Raw genomic sequence first — 24,973 nt, 5'->3', positions numbered from 1 at the left:
AAATCAAGTTTAAACCAGAGCCTACCACAAAATCATGCATTTTATCCTAAGTGAACACAAAACCCTGGAGAGAGTGGTTTAAAACAGCACACATGTCCGCTCAATTTATCATTTTAAGATAGGAAGCTGCCGCAACAAACAAAACACCTCCTTGAAAGTGGGACAGCAGCAGATTGTGGTGCAGAAAGCGCCGGGATCTTTTGTTTTCCTGGAGAGCAACAACAGGGCTTTACAGCGAAAGACAACAGCCTCCCCTTGCTGAAAGCTAAATCAGTTCACATAGAAAAGCCTGCCAACTGCTATTTAGATGGTAGCAAAATATTGCAGATAATTCACTTTTCGTGGTAAAGCAGAAACAAGCAGGCATGCAGCACCCAGCAGGGGCTCAACTGATAAAACGGTGTCAAACTCAAACCATTTGTCAATTGGAAGGGAAGAGAGCAAGCTGAAAGATGGACTCAGGAAGTAGATTTATCTAGTGCGACACATTAACTAGTATAAATACTAAGGAAAAAGTAAACACATTTACCCAGCAGTATCTCCAGCCAGCAAAGAAAGGGCTTCTAAGCCTCAGACCCACGCTGGCCATCTAACCACTCAGCTGTCAGCTACAACAGCAGTAGCATTTTTCTTCTTGTGCAGGATTGCAATGCCATTTAATTCATGGCACTAAAAGGTTTTATTTAAAGTGTACGTTATAATTAAGCAAAACAAAAGCGTGACTCGTCTGCTGTTCTAGTCTCCTCCCTCCACCCAGTAGCCAAAACAATAAAACCACCTTGGCAGCAAACAGGTCAGGTAACATACCCCGGAGAAGAGCACAGATTTGTTATAGAATCATTCACTTTTCGTCTGGCTTGTTCGAAACTGCCTTATCAGAAACTTCTGTGCCGGAGGCTCCCGAGGCAACGGAGGGGGCTGACAATGCAGGTCAGGCACAGTAAGTCGCCAACAGCGTAATGTGGGGCACATAAACAAACTGGAATAATGCAGGGCAGAAGGGCTCTTTGCTTTCCATTGGGAAGTATAAACGAATAACACAGTCTGTCAGCGGTACATCTCTGCTAAGATCACCGGGAAGAAGGGAAAAGTTTCAAAGGGCTTTAGGATACCAACCCAGAGCCGTGTGGCAACCTGTAATATCAAAGAATGGCGCAACATATCAGCAAACCATTTTAACACTCTATCTAACATAAACCTCAAAAATTAACAGCAAAGTAAGTAATTTGCATCATGTCCCAGCCCCCCCCCTTTCAAAAAAAAAAAAAAAAAAGGAGTTAGTTCATAAAGAAAATTACAGCACAGTTCTTTGTTCAGCTGTACCTTCATGTGTCCACACAGCACAGGTTCCCCACCTCCAGCTTATGCATCTCAGGATTTTAGTCCATATGGAAAGTCTGTCATTCACTCTCACACCTTTACACGCACACATGCATGCTCATGCACACCACACCACACCCGCGCTCTCGCTCCTCAACACACACTGTCTGGAACTGCTCCGAGGATTTTAGAATTTCCTCTTGCTAGCAGATTCCTCCCTCCCCTCACATCCACTCCACCCCGTTCTGTAATTAGGCTTAACAAGAGCAATTAACAAAACAAACTCCTCTCCTCCTGGTGGCCTGATAATTCTGATTGTCATAATATATTAAGATGTGTAAGCCAGTTTAAAATAAAGGTAAATTACAAGATTGCACAAGAGCCATTTTGTACCTATTTCTACTCCTTTTATCGTAGGGCTAATGAACATTCAGACACGCCTTTAATTTAAAACATAAAAAACCAAAATTCACTTTTGAGCAGCAGAGCTCAAAATTGACGCTTTTGAACCAACAAGACTATTTTGATTTTTTTGCAAGTTTATTATAGGGCAGCTCCCTTCTCCTATGCAAAGTCCTTAGAAGCAGTTTTCTTTGTGGAATTACTCTGTGATCCTAAACATCCGAGATGTGAAAGCAAGTTTTAATGCATCTTTTGGCTCTACAGATGTCCAAATAAACAGATTGTAATTGTTCCTTTTGTTCTGCCTGGTGTCTAATGGCATGATACAGGAGACCAAAGCCTCAACATTTTTCTGATAGTTTGTCCATCCACTTTTAAATCCCTTTCCTTCAGCAATCAAATCACAGAAATTTAGTGTCAGAATCATCAGAAAAACAATTGAGAACTAACCGAGTTAAGTGGTCAGTGGAGAAACTTTGATGTCCTTTGATTTAAGTGAACTATGTGTAAAATACACAGAGAAAATTTACAGACAGCCTGAATTCAATTGAGAAACATATCTAGTTCTTGTTCTGCTTATACGCTCTGTGAGTGTGTAATGAAAACTGTCAAAATTGGTAAACATATCAAGCACACAGAAGACCAGAAAATAAAACCAGTTTGATAGGTGACATGGATTTTGGTTTGTATGAACTGAAAAAAACATTCTGCTCCCTCAGTTATGTACAACCTGATTCACAATGCCATCTGCCAACCACAGACAATTTTTAAAAAATACAAGGAAAAAAAAAGGAAAGGCTGATGTTGCTAGTGTATTGTTGAAATCCTGCAGTTTCTGATAAGCTTGATATGTTTTCCCAAGTCAATGATTTCATCTCTGCTGGGTGTCAACATTTGCACAAGAATAATTTTGGGGGTCAGAAAGACATCAGCAAATGAGATTTCAAAAGGTTTCATAAGAGCACAGATTGCTCAAACCCAGGGAAAGGAGGGTTTCAGCCTCCAGAAGTTCACTCTTCTGCTTCTTCATTCCTCCTTCCCTGAAACTGAGTCAAAGTTCTGTAAAAACCTACAGCAAATCGTCAGATTTGCAAGACAACAGTCTCACATAAAAACCCCCAAGCTTTGCAGTGAGACAAAAGCTCCAAAATGTCAGTAAATGGAGACCTATTATGGTGCAAACTCAGGCACTCTTTCAATTGGTAGGAGATGCCAGGAGATCTAGAATTGCGTTAAGAAACTCATTTCTGCACTCCTGGCATATGATGCACTATCTTTTTTTCCACTTCATTTGGTGTTCAGAAAGAAGAGCAATGATTAAAAGAGTCGTTTTTCCAGATTTTTTCTCTCTCCTTTCTCCTTGAAAGGCCCAGTGCCTTACTTTAACTACAGACCATTCAAATGAAGACAACCAATTTTGTCTTGTATTTTTCCGCTTTGCTCATCAGAACAGCAGCACTAGAACGCCTCACAAACATCAAATAATGACTAATCTGATTTTCACAATACCTCCCCCATATGTTGATGACGGTATTATTGCTATTCTCTCTCTGCAGAAGGGGTATGGAGACACAATGACATTAACATCAAAAGCATACATTAATTTTGGGATGTGGAACAGCCAATTTACTGAGCACAGCACATTACTTTCTACGTTCAAAGCATTTCTCTTCCTGGCATCTGTGATGGCTCTGTATTTTGCAGGACTTCACATCAGGCACCCAGGAAGATGTCAGAATTATTGCCCACCTGTGAAAGACTTTGCTGAGGTGAATTGGCATGAATATTATACAGAATTACGGAAGAAATAATACCTAGTGCTTCAGAGCAGAGCTCACCTGCTCTGAGAAGAGCAGCATTTTTTTCTACCATGGTCATCTTACTTCCTTATGCTGCAGCAAATGAGATGGGGGAAAGAGGTGTCTTAAAGATAACATTACGCCACCCCAATTCATCTCCCCTAGCAAGCTTGTCTTATGCCTGAATGAGGCAAGTAACCAGTTAACAGTAATTAAAGGAGTAATTAAAGACTGTATCATAATGCATAAGAGGATCAAATTGGGGTTAGGCAAACAACCTTAAGTCTGGAGAACTTGAGTTTGCAATTTTAGTAATGTTTTTCTACAGTTTTTATGCTGATTTTTGAAACTGTAAATAGAAGAAGTAGACACGGCATGACCTGCCACTACACTGATGCCCAAACAGATCAGCAACAGAGCTAGGATATTATGATCTGCCACAGGCAGACTTCTGCAGAGAAGTTGGCAGACCTGGCTCAGAGCAACCATATGGTTGTTTTTGGCAAGGTCAGCACAAACACTGTAAGGGATAGGACACTTCTGTTGGTGAGTTTCCCCAGGAGACCTGCTGGAAGCAGAGGAATGACTGCTTTCAGGCATCTTGATTTCATGCCAGGTTTGATGTGGAGTTTGTTCTTCCTTCTCCCAGACCTCGTCTCAGACTTCTTATTGGTTTCCTGGGCCAGCAAGTCCTCAGCTTTTTACTCCTGACCCCTCTTGTAACTTCCCTTTCCAGTCACTCCCATCTTCCACTCCCACACCCAGGCTCCTGTGTGCCAAGTCTTCTCATCAAGCCAGTTTCAGTCCCTCCTGGTTCCTCATCTGCACTGCACTTTTTTCCTGTCCTCATCTAAGCAAACATGGCATGCTCTCTATCCCCATGTGCCCTTTCCTGCTGACCAGCAGGCCTGGCCTCCACAGCCTGCACAGCAGTGTGGTGCAGTCAAGTCTCCAGGCATCTCCTGGTGTTCCTCTGCAGGCACGTAGCAGTGAGCCCAGTTCACAGGTAGAGCAGACATGGTGTCAAGCCTACTGGAACTCCTGTGACTATGTTAGTATGGCACTGAGCCCGAGCTAATAAGCCCTGGTGAGAAGCCGGATATATTAGCTTGGGCTTAGCACCGTGCTAATGCAGTCAGGCAGCTTTTGGATCAGAGCTGGCTTACATCCCACCCGCTTTTAACACTGAGCTTGCTCGTCTTTGTCTACAATAACCCATAAGGATAAATCCCTCGGTCCTGTACCAACCTTACTCTCAGTTTCCCTGATCTCTGGGCATAGTCTCTCCTCCTTCATAATCCCCTCCAGGTTCAGCTCTGGTCCATAGGCTTTTAAAGACAGTTCCTTTTGATAACTCTCTGGCCTCAGGATGGTTTGCAGTAGGCACGCACCAAACATGCACTCCTCTGCTCTCAGTTCGGGTGCTCCATTCCAAACCCTACATCGTTCGCTCATTGAAGCAAGTCTTGATGCCCTCCTACAGCTCCTAGGAAGGCTACTCTGCCAATCCTCTATCTTGGCTTCTAGCTCAAAAGCAGTTCTCCTGGGTGTGAGAATCAGAGATGGAGGTGAGGACAGGAGGGGAGTGTGTTGAGCCTCTATCAAAGACCCAATGCAAATGAAGCGCATGTGGAGATCCATGAACTGGGAAATGCTCCTGGCAGAGGGGATGGTATTTGAGCATCCCAGACAATGACAGTCACCACCCTCCCCTACCACATATGCTGTCCTTCACTGAGCCACTGAACCTGTCATTCTAGCTTCTGGTCCAAAAAATGGGGGCTATCATGATGGAAATTACTTTTCAAAAGAAAAGTTGTCACATTCTTAATGTTAGCAATACAATTTTTGTCATAGCCAAGTTCTTGGAAATGACAGAATAGATTTAGCCAGAAGAAAGGAAAATGCAAGACAGAGTTGAGCCACACATTTAGAATTTGGTAGAATTATGAGCACCTAAAAGTGGGATCTCCTAATGCAAATGGTCTCTCTGTCTTAGCAACAGGTGATGCTACCAGCATTGCTTATACTAGATATCAGTTTCCTGAGATTAATATTAGGTGGATGAACATTCTCCTTTACTGAACATTCTCCTTTGTATGAGAATGAGAATATTTCCATCACGCACAAGTCTTATACAAAGCACGTCCATGGCTTTAAACCCTTTTTCCTTGGACCGCTGTTCCTCTTTCAGTGACCCAGACCAATGCACCAGAATCATATTCATTATACAACATGGCAAGGTTTGATAAAGACAGAGAGGATGCCTCTGTTCCAACAAGTTTACATAATTTGCTCCTTTTAATATATTAAATCCTAATGGGTAATGGAGACAGAGGAATGCTGAGACTCCTATTTTTCATCACTGTTAACATTAAAAAAATAAACAAGTGACTGTGTAATTGCAGTATCTTACTGTAATAAAACCAGATCATAAAATGACTAATCTCATCACCAAATAATTATAATAAAAGAATTTTTTTTGAAAGATTAATTTGTACCAGTCTGTCCCAGTATACCCCTCTCATCTAAAACTATTAGAACTATGTGCACACAAATCAGACAACAAGGAGCAAGGGAAGCTTGCAATCAGACCTAATGTCTTCCCTTCCTCTCTGCCCCCAGTACAGGACAGCCACTTCCTCTCTACAAACGCTTTGCTCAGATCTGTACACAACTCAGGCCACATCTTCCGGGGAGGCTCAAAGTCTTTACAGACACACAGTTGCCTTCAAAGCATCACTGGAAATCTGTGTGGGAAGACTCTAAAATATTAAAACCATCCTATACTCTTTTCTTCTACGCCAACAACAAACCGTTTCTAAACTTATCTACCACTTCTCTGTTCAGTTTATTCTGGGCTGCAGAATAACCTTTCTGACTACTGAAAAAGATGCACAAATGTATAAGCTATATGCACACCACATGTGCGAAGGAAAACAAATAGAGACAATGTGTATGTTCCTTCCAGGAAGACAGTTCTCTTCCAGAATGTTAAAATTATGCATAAGGTTTTCCCATATTACCAAAAAGCAGGCAAAAAGCAGGCTGGTGTCAAAAAAGGTACTTCAAAAAGTAGCTTATCTATCTAAACTGACTTACCTTTTGGATCAACACTTCATCGTCATCTTGCCTGATTTTCTTCTCCCGCAGCTCACCACTTGCCCTCACAAGTTATTTAAGCCAGTTATTTCTTCAGTTTTAAGAAATCCCCAGCTAAAAGTTTGCTACGGCGCTCATAACCACAGCCCAGCAGCAAGCAGGATGCAACACTGCTTCTCCTCGCACAGCGCTCAGGCAGCCAGCCCATACCGACTGACTGCAGATGAGAGATGGTCGTGTTTTCTCTGTTTCCCCATTTCTAACCTGAGAGCCCCATTGTACAGCAGGATAACTTTCAGGGACGCATCCTTCATACACTCTCTTTGCTGCCAGATGTCCTCTGCAGCTAGTTCATGGCTTACATTTTTGTATTTCACAATAGGTTAACAATTTTGATAAAAACTCCCAGGCTACTAGTCCCGAAAGAAGTATGTATTATTCTTAAAGAAGGTAGAGAGGCCAAAAGAACTGGTCTGAGTTAAATCCTCAGAATTTCTTTCATTTCACATTTCTTTCTGACTCTCAAATTGAAACTTCTGCCAGTCCTTTATATAGATAACTGGATTCCTTTGAAATATGGTCAAGCTGACAAAGTGTGGGGCAGTATGATCGAGACGCTATTTCTCTGAAATACCTGGCACAAACGCACAGTGCTATTACAACTCACTGCACAGAGAGAAGAGGGCACTAACAGACCTTCAAAGGCTCATGATCAGTTTCTGTGCATGGGTGCTGTAACCCCACAGATAACAGTGAGAACGGATCAATTGGTTTAAATCTAACAAGGATGTAAAGACAAACAGGGGCCAGAAATTCGGTGTATGTACTGGTTACTGAAAACAGGCAAGACACAGGGAAATTTTTTTTCTGATTAATTTACATAAAAATAGATTTGACTTTTGTACAGTTGATGTGATCTTGCAAATCACCACATTGAAGAAATCTAAACAAAGTCCATCTGCATGCTTATAAACATGTACAAATGTTTAAGGGATGCAATATGTTAAAAAAAGTCAACAATAATGGTTAGTCCATGCTTCCAATTATATTCTTTCTTCAATTAGTCTTGAAGAAACTAACACCTCTATTAATCATTTCAATTAACTCCACGCACCACATGACATCCGCACCAGCAGCCCATATGTTGCGTTCCAATCACCCAAATATTAAAGCCTTTTTAATTGATTGATCTAAAGAACATTCAACAGGCTCAAGGTGGCAGCCAGCCAGGAAATCCCAAAAGAAGATGACAAAAAGGTGGGGGTGCTAAACCAGCTTCCCAATTTGTTTTTCCTCTTCCTCCAGGGTTCACTAAGTTAATCCAATCACAGCCCATAAAGCCCCTTTTTAATAAAATAAATAAATAGATAAGAGAACACACATGTTGGCTTTCCCCCAGAGAAGCCCCCTCCGCTAAAGCTGGAGAGCCATCCTGTTAAGAAAGTGCCGCATAGGAGGGTGCATTTTTTATCCAGCAGAAATATTTAGCTTGGCCGCCCGCCAGGGAATGCTGAAAGAATAGACTGAATTAGGGGATTTACCTTCCACGTGTTTGGCACGCGTCATTAGAGGCTCTGAAGAGCTTGACTCCTTCGCTCTCTCACTCTCTGTTTTTACTCCCCCTCACCAGAGCTTTGATGCAGAGAATAAGTATGAGCTATAAGAGCAGTTGATGTGTTGCAGTTCTAAGTGTTAGCATGGTGGCTTCTGCGCTGTCGAAGAAAACTGATGCCCAGCTTCTGAAGGTAATTTTTTTTTTAATTCCAGTCAGGTATAGGGTGATATGTTTTAAAAGCATTTGCTTTAACACAGAAAAAAATCCCCATGCTATTTTTCTTTCTTTTCCTGACAACAACAAAAAAAAGTTTTTGAAGTTTTCTGTAGACAACTTGGAGTAAGCAGTTTAAAAGTAAATTCCTTAAGTGAAACTTCAGTCACAGAGTATTTTAGGAGCTCATTTGAAAGGTTAGTTTTGTGACAATAACCCATGAATTGCTCTCTCTGTCATTTGACTTTTATATGCTGTCATGTGGACTTATCTTAAAAAACACTTCTTTACCTAAGTACTTTAGACTTGCAAATACCTATTAAAATCTATGATCAGAACATGTTAGCAGAGGTGGTAGGTCTATACCTCAAGTAACTCAAGCACCTTCTCAGAATTTCTAATTTGTGAAAGGAAAGACTATATTTTAAGTTAGCCTCTGCCACCTTAACTTAAGGAGAGGAAAAAAAAAGAAAAGAGAAAACCCCCACAGTTTCCAGATGAATAAAAGCGTGGAGGTCCTTAACCAACAGTAAAAGCAAATGTTTGTGTCTGGCACACATGCGAACCCTATTTACAGGGCAGAGTTTTGCAGAACAACTCGCACTGCCACTAACACCCATCCACTGAGCTGGTGGGAGCACTGGGAGAGCCCTGCTGCTACCATCTCACCACAGCATCAAATAAATACAGACCCTATTCACACACAGTTTTTATCACTATTGATTAAAGCAAATCAGTTTAGAAGCTACTTGTTGACATGTTTACTCAAAGCAAGATTCAAGCAGAGTTTCTGAAGTAGTCCTGGCTGTATCTTTATCCCATTTTTGCTTGCAAATAAATCTGGGTCTGACTGTGGTTCAGCTAAATTCATGCCACCAGATGACAGACTTCATGGGCATTTCCATCTCTCTTTCAGTAAAACTAGTTCATTGGGCCTTGCCTATCAGGAGATCCTGTGGGCTACAGAAAAGCAACTTAAGGGGTGGATACTTGCCCTCAAATGAAAATACAAGATATTGACTCTACTGTCAGAAGAGTGCTGAAGACCATCTCCTTGCTGAATGTAAAATACCAAAGCTGCAGGGACCTCCTCTTAGCTTAAGGGCAGACTGATAGTTTATCACTTCTTAAATAAATCATTCATAATTCATAGCCAGGTTGAAAACCACACAAATAATGAGCTCTCAGTATTACTCAGCGGAAAGTGAGAACTGGAGTTTTCCACCCAAACCCGTAGAGGCTGACAAGTTCAGACATGGTTTTGTGAGCTCCTTCCTGGACTCCACATTTTAAATTCAGTTTAAAGAAAGCTAGGCAGCCACTTCCCCCATGTCTTTGAAGTAAAGATGTTAACATCCGTGCTAATAATACAAACTACCCCTTCTTTTATCAAAGGCTTCAGCAACTGCAAAAGCTTTCTTTCCACCACGAGGAAAAACTGCAAAAATAAAGCTGCCTAGTTCTGCTGCCAACAGGGTAGATTTGGCTCCAGACACTGCGCAGATGCCCACCAGTGCCTGAAGCATTGATTTATAAGTTCATAGAATTGTTTCAGTTGCAAAAGACCTTTAAGATCATAGGCCTTAAAGATCATTAGGCCCAGCACTGCCAAGTCCACCGCTAAACCATGTTCCTAAGTGCCACCATCTACATGGCTTTTAAATACCTCCTCCAGAAATGGGCACTCTACCACTTCCCTGGGCAGCCTGTTCCACTGCTTGACAACCCTTTAAGAGAAGAAATTTTTCCTAATATACGCAGTCAGAAACTCCCTTCGTGCAACTTGAGGCTTTTTCCTCTAGTCGAAAGTCCTTCCTGAGCCTCCTTTTCTCCAGGCTAAACCACCTTATCTCCCTCATAAGACTTGTGCTCCAGACCCTTCACCACCTTGATGCTCTTCTCTGGACTTGCTCCACACCTCAATGTCTTTCTTGGAATGAGGTGTCCAGAACTGAACACAGGATTTGAGGTGTGGACTCCTAAGTACGGAGTACAGGGGGATGATCACTGCTGGCAACACTGTTGCTGATACAAGCCAGGATGCCACTGGCCTTCTTGGCCACCTGGGCACACTGCTGGCATATGTTCAGCCACTGCTGACCAGCACTCTGAGTCCTTCTCTACCAGGCATCTTTCCAGTCATTCTTCCCCCAGCCTGTAGTGCTGCAGGGTGTTGTTGTGACCCATGTGCAGGACCAGGCACTTCACCTTGTTGAACCTCATACAATTGGCCTTGGTGCATTGACCCAGCCTGTCCTGTCCCTATCCCTCTGCAGAGCCTTCCTATTCTCCAGCAGATCAACTCCTGCCCAACTCAGTGTTGTCTGTGAACTGACAATGAGTGAACTTGAACCTCGTGTCCAGGTTGTCAGTAAAGAATTTAAATAGAACTGCCCCCAGTACTGAACCGGGGAACTCCACTGACTGGCTGCCAGATGTATGTAACTCCCTTCACCACCACTCTCTGGGCCTGGACATCCAGACAGGTTTTTACCCAGAAAAAAGTGCACCTGTCCAAGCCATAAGCAGCCAGTTTCTCCAGAAGATTGCTGTGGAAGACAGTATCAAAGGCTTTACTGAAGTCCAGGTAGACAACATCCAGAGCCTTTCCTTCATCCACCAAGCAGGTCACCTTGCCATAAGGAGACCACATTAGTCAAGCAATAAATCTGTGCTGGGTGGGCCTGATCTCCTAGTTCTCTTGTACATGTCACTTGATGGTACTCAAGATGATCTGCTCCATAACCTTTATGTTTCCAGTAGAGCATCTTTGCTGCTAAATTAATCTCCAAATGACTGGTTGTGCACCATTTGAGTACTGCATGCCAGCAGTACACAGCATTTGAGTAGCATTAGGAACTGCAACAGATAATTCCCTATCAGTTTTTACCACATTATCAGAAAATAGAGTGTTCTGGACTGACAGTCCCAAAGGAAAAATTCCCCTGTGAAAAGACTCTGGGTTTAATAGAAGGTAATAGTGAATTAAGATGCAGATGCTGCAGGCTCGCATTCCATGACAAAGCACCACAGGGCAGCACATTCTTCTCCATGTGAACATGTAAGGGAAGGTGTTTAGTTTTCTCCACTCACCTGGCACAGGGCTGCCTTCCCATAAAACACTCAGTGACACAGAAGATGCATTTCTGTTAGCTCTGGCCTCCATCATGTACTATCCCAGGAACATGTGGATTTCAGTCAATCTGACTGGAATGGCCTGCCTACTTTGCCTCTTGAATAGATACAGTGAGGCCAAGTGTATTTCAGTGTTGTGATTGATGTTTTGAAACTTAGGTCAAATAACAGAGAGCATTGGCCTGACAATATCAGTTCAGTGGCAAATTGCTTGATGTATTTGTCATCATTAAAACAAACTTGTGTTTAAACACAGTCCGCTCATCATATTTACAGAATAAAAATATGACCTTTAAAGTGAAATAAAAGAGCTCTTTTTTTCCCCCTACATCTCCTCCCTCTGTGTTTTTAATTAAAACCAGGCACCAACACATGTATCCATCCTTCCTTCTGTAATAGTTTGGGATTCCACTTTCAAATACTATACAGATAAAATGAACGTTTATGTGTTAGTGATTTGCAATGCAGTAAATTCTCCTTTCCCAACCTGCCGTCTTCATTAAAATCTTATTTGCTTGGTAATCTCCTTTGATCGCTAAAGTTATAAGAAGCCCCCTCCTCTTCTTTTGATACTATCAGTGTAGCTTTTGACCAGAGAGCGTGATGAATTAAATGTATGACAGATATGACAGGTGAGGAGTGCTTGGAGAGGGCTTAAACAGCAGGGATAAGACAAAGCCCCCATTTAAGAACAAAACCCCTACCCGATGGCTAGCCCGTTAATGACCAACCACTCTATTTGTCCTGGTGGATGAGGAGCAAGCTGATACTACAGACAAAGCTTTGTTAGCCACGGGGCTGTTCTTCAATCAGGCCACACAACCAACTAATTGAAATGCCCAGTTTTTCCCCCTCAGGATTTGATATACAAACTAGAGGGTTTGTAGGTATACTCTTTTTTTTTCTTTTTTTCCCCCTATAATATATTAATTCAGCCACCACAAGTTTACAGCTGGACTAAGTGGAATTACAGCATATAAACCTAAAAATCTATCTGCAGGGATCCAGCTAAGCCCTAGAGAGAGACAAGTCCAGCAATACAAATCCAAGGAAATTTGGAAGTCAATCCATTAGGATTACTAGGCTTTTGATTTTGGAAGTCACAGGCTCAAAATATGGAAGCCATGAACTATCATCTTCCTTCATTTTAGTCTGTTTTCAGAGGACTTATTGACCCTTTTTTTTTCTATTAAAACACATTAATAAATGTGAACAGAATTATATTGGTTTTCCACTATATTTGCAAGGAAGGAAGACAGGAAAATATCTGCTTTCCTGAACTCATAGTTAACATACCCTTTAAAATTTCAGATGTATTTTCTACATGTTTAAAGTTTCCACAAGCAAACTTGTCACTCTTCTTCTCAGTTAAAGACCACTCTTCCCCTCTTCAAAGTTCATTTAACTTTCTGCATGGTGTGCAGTACTAAATGTGGAGTTTCAGGCTCCTGCTACTGTAAACCACTGGATGCTTCCCAGAGGGGAAGAAATCTCTGTGCCCCCTGCAGACCAGGATTATATTCTCAGTGGGCAATCTCTCATTTTAGCCTACCAATCTGTGGTTAGCAGAGGGCCAAGAGTTTCCAGGGGTAGGTGCCAGTGCAACATTCATTGTTAAACCCAACTGGTAAAGAAAAATTAGATTATAGGGATGTAGCAATGATCTGCATATAATAGAAAACACAAACTGAAGCAAGAAGAGTTTTCACTTTCAGAAGAAATTAATTTTTTATCTCTTTGCCCCTTCCTGTCCTGCCCTCACAGTGTGCTGTGGCTGAATCACAGGTACTGGTATCAGGAAACCTGGGTTCTGTTCTTAGCTCTTCCGCAGGCCTCTTATGTGGCTTCTGGCACACCTTGTACCCTTTCTGTGCCTCTGTTTCCCTATATAAAAATGCGAATATCCTTACCTATTTCAGAAAAATCGTGGTCTAGTGGTTCAAACCATAGAATAAAGAATTCTCAGACTGAATATAGTATCAATTTCTGCTGTGTCTCGGAGCAACTACCCTTACCAACCCAAGGGGTCAGCTTCTCCTGGAAAATGATGCATGGCCAAAATCCGGGCTTCCTGGTAGAACACGTGTGCTATTTTTCAAGTGGTTTTTTTGTCTGGATGAGAGTTCAGCCTCACCTTGCAGTGAGAGCACTTATGCGAAGCGCAAAAGAAAAGACAGTCTGAGCTACAGCCAGCAAAGCTTTTGGGAGCTACTCTCACTAGAAGGCCATGGTGGCCTTGTCTCCAAGTGTTTGTCCCCAGACTACCCAGCAGAGCTGGCCTGACTCATGGCTGGCTCAGTCATTATAGTCCTAATTCAGCATATGGAGGCAGAAGGCTGAAGTCCCAAAACTTCACCAAGCAGGATAAAAGGTTGAAATGACTTTCAACCATGAATGCTCCTTCCCCAGGGAGCACTCTGTAACTTTTGGTTATTCTGCAGCAAGCCACTGTGTCTCTCACGCTCTCTCCTCCTCCACTTTTCCTCCATGAAAAGCTCGCCAAAGTTTTGAGTCCATTCAGCTTGGAATAAGTAGCAATTTCAAAACTTCTGCAGGGCAGAAAAAGTATTTCCTGTCTGGCTGTATCTCATGGCTCTCTGTCTCACTGGACACTTGCAAAGGTTAATTAAATAATGCTTAGATATTCATGATGCATAAAGTCCTAGACAAATGGTAAGTGTTAACATTATGAAGCATAAAAGGGTCATTCAGAGAGAATAACCTAGAGGGATCTAGAGGGAAATATAGTTAACCTCACAGAAACACACATTTCTTCGCTATGGAGTCGAATAAAGCTAAGCAACGTGTTACTAACCTCTTACTGAAAAAAACAGACTGATTTTTAGGAAAAGACCATTGGGATTCAGATCAATAAATAAAGGAGGAGGGGAGGAACAAAAAAAACATTAATCTGGTGTATTTTGGTTTTGAATGTGCAGATCTGAACAGAAGCCACTTTTTTTTCAGATAGTTTTCCAATCTCCATATTAGTTATAATGTTATAGTCTTATTACACGTTGCCTACTAGATGTGCTCTGACGTTTATAGATGTCAACCCCATTTCTTAATTCAAGACATTTGTCTCTTGTGATCTCTGCACCTCTGGGTTAGAGTTCCAGCCAAAGAGGTGAGCCAGCTTGTATCTGCAGTGCAGCCATAAAATCCTCCAGTGCTACATCCCTGAAAACTGCTGCTGCCCTGAGAAAAGGCCTGGATTTTGTCTGTCTGCAGCTCAGCACCCAGAAAGGACATTTTGCAGAAGGGCTCGGTGGACATTCAGGAAAACTGCTTTCAGGACCTTATCTGAAGGACAATACTTAACTTTCACCACCTGGGCCTGGCCCCTGAAAGGAAACAGTCACACTCAATTATTGTCCTTTTCTAGACAATTACTATTTAATCAAACCTCCAGCTGATATTAACTGGTGGAAAAAAGGCTATTTTTAGTTAGGACAGTGATTCCCCCTCACTCCTTTCATCTATGAGTAATGTATTTCCTTTTGCTCTCAGTACCACAAACCAGTCCACACCAGATGCTCAGTATTAGGTAAAATTAAAAATGTGGGCATCATACCCTTTGAAAGATGCTTTGAACTCAAATTAATATACCTAGACCCACTATTTAAATTAAAGATATCCTGTCTCTCTGCTGTGTAGTTTTCCCTTTTATCAGAAAGGGAATTTTATTCCATTTAAAAGTTTTTTGGTTCAGCTCCACAGACCACGTTTTGACTTAACAACACATTGTAATTTCCTTTTAGCCACAAGAATAAAGGAAACGTATAGAAGCAACACCATAATCTTGTCAAGCACTCTCTTTCGTTTCCCTGAACAAGCCTGTTCGAGAAAATGTGAAGCCTAAGATTTTTAAGATCTGGAAGATGTTTAGAACATGAAACACTTTTATTGAAAACAGATGTATGTATTTTTATGCATTTACTGATGTACCTACACACATAAAATATACGCCTAAGAAATTCTTTTATGGACAAGAACAGAACAGCCTGAAACCTGCAGAGAGTTTGCAGAGTTCGATCCTCTTCTCTCAGCATTTTACCTTTTCCAGACTTTTGCCCAAAATCTGCATGGATACTTGGGAAAGCCCCACCAGGGAACTAACAGCCAGGGAACACCTGCACCTGTGAGTAGGGCTCTGTAACTGCTGCCAGAAGTAAAAACATGGGAGCAATGTAAAATACATTGATTTCTCATGTACCTCTATGTATATAATAAAAAATGGGCTCCTGCATTACTTGTGCCATTTATTTACATGTTTGATCTTTTTCAAAACACAGTGATTTAAATGCAACTGCTCTGCTTCTGGAGCTACAGACTTGAGGCAGTTTGGTGAACATATTCAGATTTTACATTTCATAAGCAAACACCATCCACTTTCACATTCAGTTTATCCTCTTTTGATGTTCACCCTTGATGCCATCACTGACAACATTCAGGCTACAGGCAGAGGTGTAAGAGCTGCCTTTGGGCTCTCTTTGGCATTTAACCATGTCAGGCAATGGGCCTGACTTTGGTTTAGGTTTTGCTGGCCCATGAGGTGTGCCCCGAGCACATAGCAAGCCCAGGAGGCAGCCACACATGCTCTGGGGGGACGCAAGCCTGCACGTGATGCTGCTGCCTCTGCAGACTTTGAGGTCTCTCTTGGTCTGTGGCAGCTTTGCCAAGGTGCTAGTGAGGTACTGAAGGGCAGCTCAGCCCTGGCCACAGCACAGAGAGAGGGACTTGACAGGAGAAAACCCAACCACCAGGCTATAGAAACCAATGCTGAACCTGCTGCACTAGACAAGGCTAGAGATGGTAGTTGGCAGTGCCAATGATGCCACAAAAACCTACTTCAGGACAAAGCAAAGGGGCAAGTTAAGCATCTGCAAGTTCTCTCAGCGCAGGTTAGACACTGATAGTAAAAAAGTTACTCCCCAAGAGCTTTCTCCTTGCTGGAGGTGTTGAGTTAACTGGTGGTGACCTCCCACTGACCCACAGGCAGCGTCCGCAAGTGGTGTGTGGCAGTGGTGGCCAGGAAGCTCTTCTCCCAAACAGCGCCCTTTCAAAACACCACTTCGAAAAGCAACAGCTGAGGTGACCCAGGAGTCAGCCGCCCAGCCCTGTCCAGCATGGAGGATGTCTCCCTTCACCTTCCTGGGATTTCATCCATCTTCATTTGCTTTTTCTTGCTGCCATTTCCTCTGACTTTTCAGACTTGGGACAGTGGTAGCTATTATTCATTCTCTTGTTTCTTACCAGCTGTGCAGCAAAGAGCTGCAATTTTCCATCAATAAATACCACATCAGTGCTTATTTAGCCATTATTTTAATTGCTGCATTTTTTGCTCAGGTAACTCTTGAGTAAAAGCAGGGTTTACTGCATCATTATAGTTTAGAAATCTAAAAGAGAAACATCTCAATGCAATTACTAAATGTCACTCTGGGTAGCCACAAAATAACTTGGTAATGAAAACTCTGAATAGGAATGAAAATACAACCGAGGTATAAAGAATGTAATTATCCAAACCATTTGAGGTTAAGCAAGTATGAACAAACCTCCTCATTGTGCACTCTTTTTGTCTATAAAAAGAGTGAAGATGTGAAGCAGCAGGACTTATCCCTTCCACTATGAACAGTGGTGTAAACAACAAGAGGTTCTCCAATTTCCAGCTAAAACAAATCATTTAGCTCTGAGTAATTCCAACAGTTTTAGTCATCAACTTGCAAAACTGCGTAACTCATATTCAGTTGACATCAATTTGAGTAATCTTGTTCCCACGTCTGGTTAAGAGAGGACTGATATATTTTGTTTTCACAGTAGGGAGGGGGAAAGCTAGCCCTTATCTTCCTCTCTGCTTCTGAGGGTACAGGAGAGATGGAGAGAAATGAAGCTGTTGCGGGGAGATGAAAAAGTGAGCAGGAGTCCTGGTAGCAGATTTGGGGATGGGATCATGTTCTCCATTCTAAGAACAGACCCCAAAACTCTAATACGTTAACCTTCCTCCCCAAATGTCAGAAGGCTGGCTGTCTAGTTTGCATTAGTGGATAACAATGGTAAGGAAGGTAAACAAATGTGGCAGCTGGTGACAAGAACCTCTCAGCTCAATAGAAAAGACAGAAAGAATCAGAGATTTCATGTAAGAGGAAGAGATCTAATGACTTCCCCAAGGTTTAACTGCAAGCAGAGAGCAGGGATAGGAGCTGAACCCACAAGTCCTGAATCATAGTGTTTTGTCTCAATCACAAGACCCTCCTTCCTCTTGGGTGTTTTGCACTATGTAGGGTAACCAGGAAAAAGACTGCCTTGCCCTTCTAAACCAGGAATTGAATACTAAACCTATAAATCACCTGGAAAATTGAGATGTTTTGATAGAAGGGCAATGGGTTCCAAAGAAATTATAAACTTTGCTATGTTGATCATCTGTGTTTAATCAAGATCAATTTCGATGGCATCAGGTTAGAAAATGCAGAGCTGTTTTTAGAGAAGATGCAAAAGAGCATGTCTACACCATGCAGCATGTTCAAAGCCTGCAGAGCCAGCTCCAAGCCTGCTGGCTATGGAAAAGCGTAGTGTCTTGAGGGGCATCGCAGTATCAAGATAGCAATGCAGATACATTAGCAGCTAAGGTAATAAGCTCTACAGCTCAGAAAGGCACACAAATTTAAGTCCAGGGACATACACCGTTTCTAAGGCTACCTCAGCCACTGCTCCTACTCTTGAAGGCTGCTGAACCTTGTTCCATTATGCAAGCATGATCTTTCTCGCTTTCCTACTTTGCCAAGGTTGGGAAATGATGTGGTTATGCTCTATAAATGTGTTGTAGGGTAAACAGCAAGGAGCTATTTCTTGAGTTTTTTCAGCTAAAGATTTTCTTAGAACAACAGAACTGCCCCAAGCAAGTTCAGGTCAAAATTACTTTGAGAGGGGCTTTTCCCTCAGAGCAGTGAGGCAAAGAAATCCCAGCCTTGGTAAAACGGGCCTCATTCATTAGTAGAACAACTTTTTTTTTAACAAAGTTGCCTTTCCCGTCAGAAGACTGGGCTGAGCAACTCTTCTAAATTCATCTTTTCAAAGTCTTCTAAGGCATTTCTAAGAAATATCACTGTGGTCTAGGCATTCAGAAACTTCCAGAACAGTGAGCTAGTAAAACATTATGCAGACATTTTTTCAGAGCAGAACCTATATCATAAATTTACCACTTTTGAAAAAAATTGTAGCTGACTGAGGAGTATACATGTATGTGCATGCCCATGAAATCATGCTATTTTCAGTATCAAGACCCATCTTCAAGCAATTTCTCACTCTTATAACGCATTTATCTTATGCAAAACAGATGCATGTCTCAGGTTAAGGTTTGTCTTTCAGTCTTAAGATTGTGAATACCCCTTTTAATTAAAATGAGAAATACAAATTTCCTCATTTAGTTCCAAGCCTGAAGCCCACTAGCACAAGCAGCCATCTGCAGGTTCAGCTAGAACCCTTTCAGCATCCCACAGTGAGTCTACTGGTTATATTAAGTGTCTTCGGACATGGATAAACCAGTGCAGCTCTGCTGAGCTGTGCCTGTTTACACGAGCTGTAAAAAAGCTGAACTAGTAGTGATGTATCCTTCCTGAGTCCTGAAACTCCATCACCAATTGTTACATTAGTACTGTTTAAAACCTCCATAGCTGATGAGATGAGCCACCCTTGTTGGCAACACTTTTTAATGTCTCTGCTCTATGCTGTGCCTAATGGGATGAAAAACAACTAAATGAGAAAAGCAACAAGGATTACAAATGGAGATTATTAAACTGCACTAGAGGTAAACTGAGGGGGAACACCTAATGATCCTTAATGCAAAATAATTCAGTCCCAGCTTTCTCATTAAAACATCTTTTTTTTTTAAGTCCTCCCTTTTCTTCGTGTACCCAAATGAAGGCGGAAGCAGGCATTTCCCTTCCTGATGATGGAAGTGATACCAACTATTATGTCAGTATTAAGTGAACTCCCTTCCATCCATTTCTGTGGAGTTAATGTCATCTGACTCAAATGAGATTATTAAATGTGGGCTGTTCTATTCCAGCAAACTAAAGCCTTGCAAGTTTATAGGCACAATTGCTTCAGGCTTCTCCTACGGGTGATCAGAGAGAGTGTCTTTTGAATAGACTCAAAGAACACATTTTCACACCTGTCAGGCCTAGATTAATATCCCTGCTAATTGCACTTTAAGAACGGCCAATTAGTTCTAGTTATAGAAGCTTTCATGGGTAAGGGGGAGAAGCAGCCTGTTATCACCATCAGGACTCATTGTTTCCTTGAAAAGATTTGTGTCCCAAACTGCGCGTGCCTCAGCGGTTTGACTGGAAGACCTGCTGCACGCTACTGCAATGATGCCTTTACCCCAGCCCCAAACCCGCTCCAGTGATGATAGAGACAGCAGAGGTGACCATGATCGTAAAAGGAAAACAATCACTATGCTGAGATTACAAAACCAGAAACCCTGTTCAAACCAGAAACAGTTTGCTGAAATTTCCTAATAATCCAAATTTATTTTTTGTCGAAGATAAAATCTCCTTTTTGCTCTAAAGGGACAGTGTTTTGTTTGTAATAAAACAGTTGCTACAGCAAGGAAAAAAATGCCCAGTCATGTTGCTGAATTTGCAAAAGACAGATAAATGAAGTTCTGGCCTTGAAGTAGCAGCCTGAAGAGTGACACTGCAGAGCCAACACTACGGTGGGACACTTGAAAACAAGTCAGGGACCAAGGGTTAGCCCAGCCATTGGAACGTGACAGGAAGGCTAGTTAATAAACACCAGCTAACCCCTTCAATTACAGCAATAAATTGTTCAATTGGTTAAATGTCCACAGGTTCTGCCCCAAACACCTCTGTCAACTGTTTAATTAGCAAACTCTTGCATCACTGGACGATCAGATCTTGGTGAGCACGGCAGGGACACTCGGCTCCCAGGAGTGAGGGGCGCTGCTGCCCTGTGGAGCTTCCCTCTGCAGAGCTTGCCTTTGAACCATGCAACCTGCAATGTTTTAATAGCTCTAGAGATTATTCGTTCAGTGCCATCTATTTTTAAAAACAGGATTAATATTGTGCGGGCAAAATACATCTTAATCTACATCTTTCCACATCAGTTTTCTGTATTTCGATAAGAAGCCCCACAAATTACAGCTTCTCACCTACCACAAGATTAGATAGCCGTTCACATGAGAGGGGTTACGTAGCACAAGAGATACCGAGTACCTGGAAACTGCATGCTGTACGAAACAGACCTGCAGATTAAAAGTCAGCAAACCTATTTCTTGAAAATATTTAACACACAAAATTTGGAATTATATCACCAATAGTTAAGAACATTTGAAACATTGTAAAATTATTTATCATTAAGATTACTGCTGGCTACAAAGGGTATTTAGAGTATACTCATCAGGTATATGCCACTAAAGCATTAAAAAATTCTGATACAAAAAAGTTTTGGTAAAAGGTATTTTACAAAAAAAAAAAAAAAAACACCAAAAAAAAAACCCACAACCACTGATTTCTCCTGAATAAAGCAGCACGTTTAACTTGATCAGTGACGATCAATAAGACTCACGTAAGTTGCCTTCATTGGACCTTTGATGAACCACTGATACTACATATTCTGATACTAACTAAAAAACACACGATGATGCAGGGGGAAAATGTGTGAGTTTTAAAAATGTTTATATTAATTAGATCAATTTACCAGGAATTTCATGTCTGAAAAACAACTAGACAAAGGAGATAAGTACTATTTGTTATCTTTAGACAATGAGAAGAAATTACATTTCTCTGCTGAAGTTTTCTTTGTGAACTAAAACTAAGCTAAATTTATCACAGTTGGGAATAAAATACATACAATTTGCCTGTGGAAAGCTGTAAGTGATCGCTCCCTGTCTCTCTAGCAGAAGTATTCCTTTGGAAAAGGACTTTAGGCAGAAATGATCATTTAGAACCAATTTTTAAATAACATTGAAGAAATCTACCATTCTGTACTTCTGCCTGAGAGGTCAAGCCTGGATTCTCAAAGGATATCCAAAGAACAGACAGGCAATTCCATTTACTGGGGAAGGATTGTGTTGGACTATGCCCTATCCTCCACTTTGCAAAAATGCACAAATCACTGAACTAAATTCAGGATGCCCCTGGCTGAGCTTGCTGGCTCCTGGGATTCCTCTCCCGAGTACTGTGTTCTCCCACTGAGCTACCTGGAGAGCCTCACACCTAACTCAAGCTTGAAGATTCTCCTCCAGGTATGTACCAGACGGGTCTACATCCGCTATGGGAAACCTGTATGTTCAGCGTCGTGTAACTGCTTCAGGTTTAAGGACATGAATAGTCTTATTTGATTTAATATGCACGTCTTGCACAGCTAAGCAAAGCAAACTCTTTAAAATCGGGTTCGCGGGAAGATTTCCGTTGACTCTAATAACTGGGTCAATCTTACACAATAAATTTGAATGCAAATTTTAATCTTTATGTTGCCAGATCCCACATAGAAAAAAAAATACTGCAGAGAGACCCTTTAGGCTAAAAAATGACATCAATTACCTCGCGTTTGTGCGTGGTGCTCAACGTTAAAGAAAATAGTGCTGTTAAGTCGGAACCATTAAAATGTGTGTACTGGCTGTTGTGTTGGCTGCTACAGAATCCACCGGAGCGGACAATGTCGAACTATTCTTTTTTTTTTTTTTTTTTTTTTTTTTTTTTTTTAGTTTTGTAGTACTAAGCGAATTAACATCTCTGAAGTCTCGGGGTCTCAGGGTAGGCTTTCAGGCGACACCGATTAGCACAGCCTCACTGAATTAAACAGACTGAAGCAATTCAGGCCATTGACAATCCACGGGGGCAGGGTGGGGAGAAACTGCAAATTAGGAAAAGAATAGAGGACACAATACCAGCACTGATGTCCTGGCACAGGCTTTTATTCTGGAGCTAGTTTACAAGCAGTTCGTAACCTTTGGACTCCAGACAGTCTGTAGAACCAACAAGAGGAGGTTCAAGATTTGGCCTGAACTTTCCATCCAGCCCCGACACTGTCAATATTTGGAAGATGCACTGGAACTCATGAAGTCTCCATGAAATGGATGTTCGTGAAAAAACAAAAAAACAACCACCACCCCTGAAACTTGCATTCATAAAGTAATTTTAGACTTTATAACTTTAATCCAGAAAGGTATTAAGGAGATAAAAATTTATAACTTTGCTGTTCTTAAAAGAAAAATTGCTAAAGCATTTAACAAAATCTAGCCTCTCATTCCAGATTCCTAATTTCTGATTTGCTTCAAAATTTTGATTTATAATCTTAAACTTTTTTGAGTTTATAGAATAATTCATAGAAATGGCACAAGTGTGATTTTTCTGCCTAAGAAAAAAATGACTGAAGAATTTACAAAACAATATCGTCTGTGTTCCAGGCCTGCCATTATTTCATTGATCTGTTTAAAATATGTTAACCTTTCTTTCATTCTCTATTGTAAATCAACTCAGTTATCACATGAAACCATCCTCTGTCAAGAGAAAATTATTTAAACAAAATAACTTAAGCTACAAATAAAGGTTTTGTTCTTTGATAGTAATTGTAAAAAACTAAATAAAAAATTAGAAGTATGTATTTTTTCTGTGAATGAAAGGTTCTTAAAATAATCATTACGTATTCCAGAGACTTTCATGTCATGTTAACTAGGAAGTGTCGTTTACTATTAACAACATAAAACTAGAAGAGAAAGAATTATCTTTGAATTCTTTCATCATTTTGTTTCTTGTCATGTGTTTAATAGTATAAGTCACAGAAAACTCAATTGAATTAAACATACTTGCACACCAGTGCAAGGATAACCTAAATGAAGAAGGAACTGAATGCCTAACAATACTTTAACAAAGAATTTTTTATCTGGTCAATAAAAATACCTTAAATGCATCAAGTTCTAAACTTCTGTTCTGAACAGAGGCTTCTATTGTGAGCAGATGCTATACAGTTAAAAATCTATTACTTTATTCAAAGCTAGCAATCTTATTTGTTTGTAGAGGTGGATCACTTCATTCATCAAGGGAGAAAAAGTTAGTCTGAAAAAATAACCAGAAAGAGACAATTTCTGATGTAATGAATATATCTCCTATATGAATATATGAATATATCCTCAGGATCAAAAAAATGAAATACCAACTTACTCCGCCCATAACTGTGAAAAAACAAAACACTGGATTTGCTCTAGATATGCTTTTAAAGCTATCAATGCTGAGTTCTGGGTTTCTACCTGTAGGAATAAATAATTTGCTTATGCTCAACCGAAGCTTACATTTCTTATTTTAAATACATAGAGCATTTGTGTTTGGCATTAAAAAAACCCAAACCAAACCAACCAACTAATCAAAAAATACCCCAATTACAACTCATCCAGAACCAGCGTTTTTTAAACAGTTCAATAACTGCTCAGATTTAAGATACAACCCATTTTATAAGTCAAGATGACTAATGAAGATGACCATACAATGCTATCATTGCAAGAACTGTGCTTGGGTGAGAGGTCTCTCACATAAAGAAAATGTAAATTTTTGCCTTCAAGTTCAGAAAAGAAGACTGTTATCCCATATGCCTTATAACAAGCAATTTTCACAAAGTTTTCAAAGCCCCCAGCATGCAAGCAAGTTCCACAGTTTTGACTCACCTGATCTATTAGGTTTTTGCCTTGTACAGAAAGCTCAAAGTTTCAGCACTATCTTGCCCCTTCATACTCTGTACAGAGTATCTCCACACTGTAACCTCCTGCATAAAGCATGATCTTGCCTATTTCTCTCCCCTTTCTCAAAGCGTTAAAACAAAGCTACGCCAACTATCCTGAGAAGCTCTACACTGCATCAAGCACCGAAGTCAGTTAAAAAATCAAAATAACAGCTGAGTTGAGGTCAGCCACTCTACAAACTTCAGAACATACTCAGAGACCCTACTACCCTCATCCCTCCTGTCTTTATTTGAAAACAGCAGTTCTAGTAATGTGATGCCTTCCTTCCCTTCCCTGCTTGAGCAGACAGTGAAAGCCCTCCTGCTGTCTTCTAAGTAGAAAGGTTTAGTCTCCAACCTGAACTAGCCTGTCTGCAGAAATAAGACAACTCATCTCACACTGATAGCATTTGTTTAAGAAACACAGGTTCAACAGAGCCGGTTAACCATTAGCTAGCACCCATACAGATCGTATTACACTCACTATGCACACTTGTTAAGATATCCTTGTATGAAATTTAGTTTAAGAGAAGCACTTGGGTCAATCAGTCTCCTCTAAGCCTTGCTACAGGGTAACACCAACTGCCCCAACACAGAACATCACGATGCACACTGACGGGCACTGAGTCAGCCGTGGGCGAAAGCTCCGTGTTTGTAGAAATGATAGTTGTCAAATACCTCACTTAAACAACTCAAATGCTTATTACTGATA

General features: G+C 41.1%; 1 protein-coding gene across 1 annotated transcript in view; it reads right to left on the bottom strand.

Moving 5' to 3' along the window:
• PRDM1 (PR/SET domain 1) overlaps positions 1 to 24,626 on the bottom strand; it is a 56,683-nt gene extending 32,057 nt beyond the window's left edge. Inside the window, exon 1 of the mRNA XM_027634071.1 lies at positions 24,209 to 24,626. The gene's annotated coding sequence lies outside the window, so the exon portion shown is untranslated. The remainder of the gene's footprint in view (positions 1 to 24,208) is intronic.
• Positions 24,627 to 24,973: the final 347 nt, after the last annotated feature.

The sequence above is a fragment of the Corapipo altera genome, unplaced genomic scaffold (genome assembly GCF_003945725.1).
Source record: "Corapipo altera isolate COAL_440 unplaced genomic scaffold, ASM394572v1 2b, whole genome shotgun sequence".
In the NCBI taxonomy this organism is placed as follows: domain Eukaryota; kingdom Metazoa; phylum Chordata; class Aves; order Passeriformes; family Pipridae; genus Corapipo; species Corapipo altera.
Note: the sequence above shows the minus strand (reverse complement) of the source record. Positions and strands in the feature narration are given on the sequence as shown.